This window comes from Diorhabda sublineata, chromosome 5, assembly GCF_026230105.1.
Source record: "Diorhabda sublineata isolate icDioSubl1.1 chromosome 5, icDioSubl1.1, whole genome shotgun sequence".
Taxonomy (NCBI): domain Eukaryota; kingdom Metazoa; phylum Arthropoda; class Insecta; order Coleoptera; family Chrysomelidae; genus Diorhabda; species Diorhabda sublineata.
In genome coordinates, this window is record NC_079478.1 from 38,030,693 (window position 1) to 38,040,084 (window position 9,392).

The 9,392-nt window shown below is 27.6% G+C and overlaps 1 protein-coding gene across 1 annotated transcript in view; it reads right to left on the reverse strand.

Moving 5' to 3' along the window:
- Positions 1-4,117, reverse strand: part of LOC130444618 (diuretic hormone class 2) — a 57,458-nt gene extending 53,341 nt beyond the window's left edge. The window contains exon 1 of the mRNA XM_056779850.1: positions 4,024-4,117. The gene's annotated coding sequence lies outside the window, so the exon portion shown is untranslated. The remainder of the gene's footprint in view (positions 1-4,023) is intronic.
- Between the last annotated feature and the right edge of the window lie 5,275 nt (positions 4,118-9,392).

Genomic DNA, 9,392 nt, shown 5'->3' on the forward strand with positions numbered 1-9,392 from the left:
GATCCTAAAACTAAAAATTATTTCCCCAAAAGGACGAGACTGAAGTTTTTTCAATTTTCCACCATTATTATTCCAAAAAACATCCTAAAAATTTTTATTTTCGACATTATTTGTCAAAAATTCTATCCATCAATTTCTCTTTTACTTTTTCACGATAATTTTCAAAAAAATGGATCCTAAAACTAAAAATTGTATTTGTATATTTTACGTATTGAAATCATCGCTTTCATATGGTAATGAAATCTAAACGATTGCTGAAGCAACGAAAGCTTTGTTTGTTATTTCACTGTAATCGTTCCGATTAGTATTATTCTACGAGGGTGGTAAGACAATTTTCAAAATAAACAAGATACGTTATCCTGGTGAAGAACGATTATTTTTGGTATTCCTGTCTTTAGTTTATCGAAAATTATGAGATTAGTTAATTACATTTAACGTTTCAATTACAATTGACAAATAAACAGAATTATTGAAGTTCAAATCATTGTTTATAGAGCTTTTGGGCATAATTGAAATTGAACAACGAATTTCGTTATATACTAAAAGTATTTGTTGTGAAATGGATACTGAACTAGCATTAATAACAAATAAAGTATAATTAGTTTAATTTTCATAATGTCAATTTCGAAATTTTTACTTATACGAGGTCTGTTTGTGTGTCTGAACGTTTTCTCGTTAAATTGAAAAAAACTCCGACTGGGCACCAAAAATTGTAGATTTTGGGGATAATTTTCTATTCGACAATAATCGACAAAAGTTTGTCACAAAAAGTCTGATTCCTGCTATGAACAATGAGCCGATTTGAATTGATGGAAGCGGTAAAGCAAAAAAATGCAGAGCTCCTGAAGACCTTCACCAAAGAAGGCTTCCAGCACTGCCTAGATCAATGGGAAAAACGTATTGGAATGTGTGTGGCGAGGGAAGGGAAGTATATTGAAGGGGGGCATTCGATTATAGAATAATTTTTATAATAAAACGTTTTTTCGTAACCAGATTCGTTATTTAATAACCGGAGCTCGTATATTTCTTTTCTAATAACTAGGGAAAAATTTATTGGAGAAATTAATAATTAAGATGAAAATTTAATGGTGATTCTTCAATTTTTTCAATTTTCCACCGTTTTATTCCAAAAAACATCCTAAAAATCCTTATTTTCGACATTATTTGTCAAAAATTCTATCCATCAATTTTTCTTTTACTTTTTCACGATAATTTTCAAAAAAAGTGGTTCTTAAACTAAAAATTATTTCCCCAAAAGGGCGATTCCTCAATTTTTTCAATTTTCCACCGTTTTATTCCAAAAAACATCCTAAAAGTCCTTATTTTCGACATTATTTGTCAAAAATTCTATCCATCAATTTTTCTTTTACTTTTTCACGATAATTTTCAAAAAAAGTGGTTCTTAAACTAAAAATTATTTCCCCAAAAGGGCGATTCTTCAATTGTTTCAATTTTCCACCGTTTTATTCCAAAAAACATCCTAAAAATCCTTATTTTCGACATTATTTGTCAAAAATTCTATCCATCAATTTCTCTTTTACTTTTTCACGATAATTCTCAAAAAAAGTTGTTCTAAAACTAAAAATTATTTTCCCAAAAGGGCGATTCCTCAATTTTTTCAATTTTCCACCGTTTTATTCCAAAAAACATCCTAAAAATCCTTATTTTCGACATTATTTGTCAAAAATTCTATCCATCAATTTCTCTTTTACTTTTTCACAATAATTTTCAAAAAAAGTGGTTCTTAAACTAAAAATTATTTCCCCAAAAGGGCGATTCCTCAATTTTTTCAATTTTCCACCGTTTTATTCCAAAAAACATCCTAAAAAACCTTATTTTCGACATTATTTGTCAAAAATTCTATCCATCAATTTCTCTTTTACTTTTTCACGATAATTTTCAAAAAAATGGATCCTAAAACTAAAAATTATTTCCCCAAAAGGACGAGACTGAAGTTTTTTCAATTTTCCACCATTATTATTCCAAAAAACATCCTAAAAATTTTTATTTTCGACATTATTTGTCAAAAATTCTATCCATCAATTTCTCTTTTACTTTTTCAACGATAATTTTCAAAAAAAGTGGTTCTAAAACTAAAAATTATTTCCCCAAAAGGGCGATTCCTCAATTTTTTCAATTTTCCACCGTTTTATTCCAAAAAACATCCCAAAAATCCTTATTTTCGACATTATTTGTCAAAAATTCTATCCATCAATTTCTCTTTTACTTTTCCACGATAATTTTCAAAAAAAGTGCTTCTAAAACTAAAAATTATTTCCCCAAAAGGGCGATTCCTCAATTTTTTCAATTTTCCACCGTTTTATTCCAAAAAACATCCTAAAAGTCCTTATTTTCGACATTATTTGTCAAAAATTCTATCCATCAATTTTTCTTTTACTTTTTCACGATAATTTTCAAAAAAAGTGGTTCTTAAACTAAAAATTATTTCCCCAAAAGGGCGATTCTTCAATTTTTTCAATTTTCCACCGTTTTATTCCAAAAAACATCCTAAAAGTCCTTATTTTCGACATTATTTGTCAAAAATTCTATCCATCAATTTTTCTTTTACTTTTTCACGATAATTTTCAAAAAAAGTGGTTCTTAAACTAAAAATTATTTCCCCAAAAGGGCGATTCCTCAATTTTTTCAATTTTCCACCGTTTTATTCCAAAAAACATCCTAAAAGTCCTTATTTTCGACATTATTTGTCAAAAATTCTATCCATCAATTTTTCTTTTACTTTTTCACGATAATTTTCAAAAAAAGTGGTTCTTAAACTAAAAATTATTTCCCCAAAAGGGCGATTCCTCAATTTTTTCAATTTTCCACCGTTTTATTCCAAAAAACATCCTAAAAGTCCTTATTTTCGACATTATTTGTCAAAAATTCTATCCATCAATTTTTCTTTTACTTTTTCACGATAATTTTCAAAAAAAGTGGTTCTTAAACTAAAAATTATTTCCCCAAAAGGGCGATTCTTCAATTGTTTCAATTTTCCACCGTTTTATTCCAAAAAACATCCTAAAAATCCTTATTTTCGACATTATTTGTCAAAAATTCTATCCATCAATTTCTCTTTTACTTTTTCACGATAATTCTCAAAAAAAGTTGTTCTAAAACTAAAAATTATTTTCCCAAAAGGGCGATTCCTCAATTTTTTCAATTTTCCACCGTTTTATTCCAAAAAACATCCTAAAAATCCTTATTTTCGACATTATTTGTCAAAAATTCTATCCATCAATTTCTCTTTTACTTTTTCACGATAATTTTCAAAAAAAGTGGTTCTTAAACTAAAAATTATTTCCCCAAAAGGGCGATTCCTCAATTTTTTCAATTTTCCACCGTTTTATTCCAAAAAACATCCTAAAAAACCTTATTTTCGACATTATTTGTCAAAAATTCTATCCATCAATTTCTCTTTTACTTTTTCACGATAATTTTCAAAAAAATGGATCCTAAAACTAAAAATTATTTCCCCAAAAGGACGAGACTGAAGTTTTTTCAATTTTCCACCATTATTATTCCAAAAAACATCCTAAAAATTTTTATTTTCGACATTATTTGTCAAAAATTCTATCCATCAATTTCTCTTTTACTTTTTCAACGATAATTTTCAAAAAAAGTGGTTCTAAAACTAAAAATTATTTCCCCAAAAGGGCGATTCCTCAATTTTTTCAATTTTCCACCGTTTTATTCCAAAAAACATCCCAAAAATCCTTATTTTCGACATTATTTGTCAAAAATTCTATCCATCAATTTCTCTTTTACTTTTCCACGATAATTTTCAAAAAAAGTGCTTCTAAAACTAAAAATTATTCTCCCAAAAGGACGAAACTGTAATTTTTTTATTTTCAACCATTATTATTTCGAAAAACATCCCAAAAACACAATAAATTCGTAAACTAAACATATAGCATACGATTATTTTTCGAAATTATACAAAAATACGTAAATTTCCTTCCCGAGATTTCTATTATATTCAAAAAAAAGTTTAGAACAACATGCAAAGAACAAAACACTCACCCTGCGTAATTCGCGCAGTATATCGTATTCTCTATCACCTTTTGGCCGGTTTAGGAGATTTACAGGGATGCGAGGTTAACACTGAGGGTTTCGGAATGAGCCTTTAGGTCTTTATAGAAGCGCCACGACAAGTTAGGACCGCCTTCCGACCAATCATCGGACACTTCTATATTAGGTAGAGATACAATAAATAAAATTTCGAACTATCCTAAACGCATTTACACCTGCTGAAAATACCGATACACTTTTTATGAAAAACGTTTCCATCAGGAAAAATATATAGACGTACTTTCTCAATAAATTATATAATAACCCACTATTTTATTTAGTCAGATAAATATTAGATTCAATGAAAATCTCGATTATAGATAATAAATTTTATATAATACAACGTGAAAAAAACTATAGCATAAATACAAATATTAGAATGATACCGAATATTTTGTATTAGGCAACTCTTTTTACACAAGTGATTTCCGTTTATTACTCGTTATAACAAACTTTAAAAATACATTATTCACATTATTATCCATTAGTATCCACTATCAATCAATATAATTGTATTATGGGTAATTGTTTTTCTAATTTTTTTAAATAAATCGTATTTTATTTAATAGAATTACTTAGTAATCGCATTTGCACCAACATAGGCAACCACCTATACGATTTTCAAGGTTATTTCGTTTAATTAATATAGATCGTACTATCTAAATCCAATTTATTAGAAATATTAATTAAAAATTAATCGTTTCTAATATATTTTTGATATTTTATTTGTTAATCTCTGCACATGTGAAGGCGTAGCTATGTAAACACCACCAAAACGAGAATCAATTAATAATAAATATTAGCAGAGGATTATCGATTAAGGTCTCGCTTATTGCACATTCGTAATATCAAATTATATTCCCCCAGTTATAGATTTATGTCTTCTACAGGGTTATACACATTCCTATAACAAATATAGTTTAAATATTTAACGAGATTTTTAATATTTTAGTTTTGAATTTTACCGCGATTTATATCGATAAAGTAGAAATCGTTTAACGCTACTGGGTAATTGATAATTAAAGTATATAAGAATGATTTTAGTCGTTTTTGTTTTGTTTTGTTAATTAGTAATAATTTTGTATATATAATAAAAAAAATTTTAAACATTAGTTTTTAATAGATTTGTCTATTGATATTTTATTACTCAGAAATATTAAAAGCTATCATCCCGTATAAATAGAAAGTAATCTAGGAAGATGTGTTATTAAATTTGTACGAGAGCACATAAAAATTATGTTATAAAATTTTTCGTATTGAGATATGTACAAGGGCGTATCAAATATTGATTTTTGAAGGTTATAAATTATAATTTGTAAATTTCGTAAGGAAAAAATCATTCCAATAATAAGTATTAATAATAAATAGAAGAAGAAAAACTACATCAGATATTTATTGTATCAATATTTTCATTATCCTTTCAATAAAAGCCTTTAATGAATAATTTTTCACATTCCTAACAAAAGAAGTTCGTATTTCACTACTTCGGAAACATCTGCTACGTTACTATTTAGAATGAAAACTACACCCTCTAGCGGACGTTCTTCAAAGCACAGTAGTTGATATTGATATATCTCCGTAGTACTAAAGTATATTAACTATTGAAAAAAGTAAGTTTCCAGTACTATTTTTCATACTTTTCTTTCACTAGGCAACTATTTTTTTCCAGATTTATGATATTTATCTATAAAACAAACGTCTCAGCAAAAGTCTCGTAGTTAAAAATTTACTATTGAATTTTTTTAGTGGTCTTTATCATAAAATAACAAACTACAAATTAATTTGACGTTTTTAGAGGATCTGTTAATATAATTATAACAAGAAAACTCGTTTTGGTATCGATAATGTTGATTTTCTTCGAAATTTAATTAACTTCACTACGAGTGTAGTGGATAAATCAACAATGTTACCCAATTTGTCGAAAAATATACCTAATTTTCTTGTTAATACGTTACGTTCATAGAAAAGTGTTTTTTTTTATGCAAAATTCTTAATTTTCCGTGTCCAATAATTCCTATTATTTATATAATGACTGCTAGCCATCACTACTTAGTTTACAGCTTCCTGATATAGCATTAATCATAAAGTTAATAGTCCGAAGCACAGATGGCGCCTCAAACACAAAATTGATATTACCTTCAAAAGATTATAATAACAGTTTTATGTTAACCTAAAACATTCTTGTTAATTTGTTTCAAATAACTTCAAATGTAATTACTACTTTCTTAACAAGCACACAGCTTCTATTCACTTTTACTACATAATTTACAGTTTCCTCATATCACATTGTTCAGTAAATTAACCACAGGTGGCGCTAGAATTGCAAGACAAGATTAAAACACAGTTATAACGATTTTAGATGGATCTATCAATTGTTTCATTCACTTTTTTTTGTTGAAACGTCTTTCTCATTTATCATAAGTGGCTTTTTACATTCACTACACACTTTGCAGTCTCCTATTGTTACATCGATCAATAAGTAAACGGTTACAAGCATAGATGGTAGCGCAATTGCAGAGTTAGTAATAATTATAAAAGAAGATTGCAACAATTTTATATCAATATATTTATTAATTCATACTTTTTTCAATTTTTTTTAGAATCAATTGTCATATAAATATTTCTTTCTCGAAAATCATACACTACACAGTTTGCAGTTTTCTGTTGTTACATTTAGCGATAAGTTGAAAATTTATAACATACATGGCGCTACCGTACAAGAATTAATTATCATTTTAAAAAACAATTGTAGCTATTCTATATTGATGTATCACGTATTTCAAACATTTTCAAAATATACTGATAATTGTTTGGCTCCATTACTATTTATTTCTCACAATCATGCAGTAGCTGCTTGTCTTCAGTAGTTAGTTTACAGTTTACTGTTGTTACAGTAGATTAGTTTGACGTGAATTACGTCAATGAACATTGTTTATTAAGCTTTGTTGTATAACGCCGACGAGGCACTTTTTAAAACATATAAATATTGTAAACCTGTAATAAAGGTAGATTCTGTTTTTGTCAATGTATTGAATAAACGTTTCTCAACGTGTAATTCGTTTTAAAAACGCCTTCTCGAAGTTCAGTCACGTAATTCGTGTAAAAAACAGACGGCGAGACATTTTCAGAATTAGTTTTAGTTTCGAAATGCAGTTATAACAATTTTATATTCAAATTTTTTTATTCGATTTATTCGTCAAATATTTGCAATTTCCTGATACTTCATCTAATTACAGTTTAACAGTTTAGAACAAAGATGGCGCTGCAAATACGTAAATATTATTAACCTTAAAGCAGCTGTAACAATTTTACACTTACCTTCTCTAATTATCACTATTTTTTTTTTAATAATTTGAAAAGTTAATATTTCACTTTCATCAAGTATACAGTGATTGCTTTCTCTTCATCAATATATGAGTTGAAGAGCTGGAGCACAGATAGCGCTACAATAGCAATATTAATTACACTACTAAACAGCATTTATAGTCATTTCATTTCGATGTTGTGTCTTTTATACATTCTTGTTATTTAGTTTAACAATATTTGGCATAGTTTTCGTTTCTTTTTCCGCGAGTGGTTTGTTTCACAATTTTTTTGCAGTTTTCTAATGTTGCATGGCGCGATAAGTTGACAGTTTGAGGTATAAATGGCGAAACACATGAAGAATCAAAGTTGCCTTCAAAAAACAATGTCTACTAGTTATGTCGTCGGGTTATTATAGTAAAAAATGACGTTTAAAATATATTAAAACAGGGTGGAATTGATAAATAATTGTAATAAATGTTTTTAATGGGGTAGGTAATAAAATACATCGATACTATCATGAATTTAATGAAGAACATTCAAGAATTTTAGGTAAATTAAAAAAAAAAATAGTTACACATATCGGTATATTCACAATTTTTTATTTATATTGAATAAATTAAATGGTAACAGATAAATTTTTACATTATTATAGCAGGGGTAAGAAATGCAACGAAACTTTGTAAAACTTCAAAGAATTTCGCAATAATGGTTTATAGTCCAGTAGAATTAGGTTCAATATAGGAATCAATATAAATAATTCAATTGGGATAGAAATTCTTTGTTTTTTTCATGATATGTTTGGCTGAAATTGCTCCAAAAAATGTTTTGTTGTTATTTGGGGGCAATGTGATCGTTATCTGATACTGCTCAGGAAATGGAGTTGGTAGCCTCAAAAATTCCCTACGGGATTATTTTTTTCAACAATTAAGTTATAAATCAGAAGGAGCTCTAATAAATATTTTATTTAGATTCTAATTTTTTTTTTGGACATTTCGAGGATATTGTACTAACAGGAACTGGACTAAAATTTATTAAAGTTGTGTTGTATACGAGGAAAATCAGGTATAGCGAAATTTTTATACAAAACATAATTTTTTGGTTCGACGAAGCTGTTATGTATGATGATGATACTAATTTTATTTTTATGTACATTTTTTTTTCTAGTTTTGTTTTTTTCACGAAAAAAAAAATAAATTTATTAGCGAAAATGCGACTCCCGCAACAATTCTTTTTGTGGAAAACATAATTTTCTTCAAAGCCGGGGAAATGGACGAAATTTAATACATTTAGAAATTGCAGTGTTGCCAAACGTATTTCCCCCCCCCCCCGAGATCTAGGGAAATTTGTACGTACGTGCGTTTTTCCACCCACCTCTGGGGTAATTTAAGAATTATTTTCATGTTAATCAACCGAGAGAGGAAAATTTTCAACTAAATTATCATGGGAATGTACAGAAATTTATATTTTTTTATTAAAGATGATATAAGCGTTATCAAAAAGTCATAACGAAAAATTTTGTATATATCTTTCAAGTTAAATAATGATTTACGAGATTATCGATATTTTTTTCTAAAAAACAACAAATAATCAATGTATGTATCGCTAGAATTTTTCGTTCACACTGTATTAGGATGATTTTATTGTGTAATAGATCAAATTTTGTTTCCATTTAGCCTGGGTGGATAGTCTAAGGATTGAGCCCATCACCACAAAGAAGAAGAAGAATTTTGTTTTCAAAGTCTTATATAATATTAGAAACCAGTAACATCTCATTATATTTTAGAAAGTAAAATCAGTGGTTTAATAATTGAATTTTCAAAAAAATTACGAAAAAAATGATGAAATTTAATAATTTTACTAACAAGGTACGTTGGAATTTGAATATAGTTTAATGCATCAATTTTCTCGTGGATATTTTAGATTTTAGTCAATTTGTGTAAAATAATATGATTTGTAAGTAACCTCGTATGCAAAATTACGAAAATAACTCAATATCATTTATATATTTCCTTAAA